Genomic DNA, 2,402 nt, shown 5'->3' with positions numbered 1-2,402 from the left:
GACCGAGTGCCGAGGGAAGAAATTTGGAAATGCATGAGAGCGAAAGGAACATCAGAGAAGTATGTAAGAATTGTAAGGGACATGTACGAGGATGCAGTGACAAAAGTAAGAAGCAGTGTTGGAGTGACAGAAGAGATACCCGTGCAAGTTGGTCTGCACCAAGGATCAGCCTTGAGTCCCTACCTGTTCGACTTGATCATGGATGTACTCACAGAAGATGTCAGGAAAAAGGCCCCTTGGTGTATGATTTTTGCGGACGATATCGTCTTGTGTGAGGAGAGTGTGGAAGATATGGAAAGAGAACTAAGAAGATGGAAAAATGCTTTGGAAAGAAGAGGACTGAAAATCAACAGAACAAAAACAGTACAGTTGAACTTTGGAATGGACACAAAACGGAGGCTACATCTGGATGGAGTAGAGCTTAATGTTGTGGACAAGTTCAAGTACCTGGGATCAGTGGTGAATACTGATGAAAGCATGACTAAGGAAGGAGAGCTGGATTGCGAGATTGCCCATAGAGTTAGTGCTGCTTGGATGAACTGGAAGAACATGACGGGTGTACTATGTGATAATGATAAGAGAATGAGTTTGAAGATGAAAGGAAAAGTGTATAGAACAGTGGTGAGACCAGCTATGATATATGGGGCAGAAACTTGGGCTGTCAAGATGGTGCATGAGAAGAGACTGGAAGTTGCCGAAATGAGAATACTGAGATGGAGTTGTGGGGTTACCAGGCTGGACAAGATCAGAAATGAAGTAATAAATAAAATCAAAGTAACGGAGGTGTCGAAGAAAGTCCAGGAAAGAAGAATGCAGTGATATGGACATGTTCAAAGAAGAGATAAAAACTATGTAGGAAAGAGAGTTGAGAGGATGATGGTAGATGGAAATAGGGGAAGGTGTAGACCGCAACCACAATACTCCCCATACATGCTTGTTTTTGTGTGGTACAATCGTAGCCCAAAACTGAAAGTCCAGTCTGTAGTCCTGAAAACAATAACGTATTATTATTTTTAATTAGTGTTTCACCGCCGTGCCGTTTTTATTTCGTAGCAATGAAACAACTATATTGGACTCGAGTGGTCTGTTTCGTAGCAGCTTGTCCATTATGTCTAAGCACGAGTCTGTAGAATTTATGGGATGGTAAAGTGTACCGTGACTGGATGTTGCGGGGCCCACTCAGCCTCGTGAGGAAAATGAGTAGCTATGACATGTAAATGCGCATAGCGACCGGTGCCAACCATGGCGTAGTGGTCACTGCACTCGCCTTGCACGCGGGAGACCCGGGTTCGATTCCCGGCGGGGTCAAGAAATTTCTATCATTTAAAATTTTGATCCCGTGGCAAATGATTGATTCCGTGACTGGCTGTTGCGGGGCCCACTCAGCCTCGTGAGGAAAAAGAGTAGCTATGACATATAAATGCACATAGCGACCGGTGCCAGCATGGTAGGTAAACATTGGATTTTAGCATTATTGAGATATGTATTGGGAAAATCCTACAATGCTGCAGTGAGCATTTACATTTACATTTATATTTTATAAGGTCTTGATGCATAAATTCACATTTCCCCCCAAGAAGAAGTATGTAAGTTTTGGAAATCAAAATTAACAGTAGGTAGATAAAACTTATTTCAAAACATTCTACAACATATTGATTAGCATTCAACATATTCTTAGACAATGTTCAGTTGTGTTGAACTGTTGTTATAGAAACAATGGAAACAACACAAGGAAAAGGTTCATCAACTTCCTACAGGTAATACTTTACTGCCTGTCTAGTCCAATGATACCAACTTCCTACAGGTAATACTTTACTGCCTGTCTAGTCCAATAAACCTCGTCATCAATACCCTTCATATTAGTCAGTGGCAATAGAACACGAACCAAAGAAGCACTGTCCAATGATACCAACTTCCTACAGGTAATACTTTACTGCCTGTCTAGGACAATAAACCTCGTCATCAACACCCTTCATATTAGTCAGTGGCAATAGGACCGGATCACTAAAGTTAAGCAACATTGTACGTGGTCTCTGGACGGGTGACTGTCTGGAAAAGCTCTCCGGGCTCACTATACCTTGGAGGATAATTGAGGAGTATTCGTAATCCCAGCAATAAAGCAATCAGATCTGATCTTGGCCTAAGTAAATTTCTTACTTACTTTGAGTTTTGACCAATGTTCTAACCTTTTAATTGGTAAAGCAATCAGATCTGATCTTGGCCTAAGTAAATTTCTTACTTACTTTGAGTTTTGACCAATGTTCTAACCTTTTAATTGGTCCCTTTCACACCGCGAACAGTTGATTCTTCACTCTGAGTCTATGTACATACATACATACATAACCATTATCGTTCTATCCTATAGGACAGGTCGATGAACAAAGCCCCTCCACCAGACTCTA

The sequence above is a fragment of the Diaphorina citri genome, unplaced genomic scaffold (assembly GCF_000475195.1).
Source record: "Diaphorina citri unplaced genomic scaffold, Diaci psyllid genome assembly version 1.1 scaffold3172, whole genome shotgun sequence".
In the NCBI taxonomy this organism is placed as follows: domain Eukaryota; kingdom Metazoa; phylum Arthropoda; class Insecta; order Hemiptera; family Psyllidae; genus Diaphorina; species Diaphorina citri.
Note: the sequence above shows the minus strand (reverse complement) of the source record.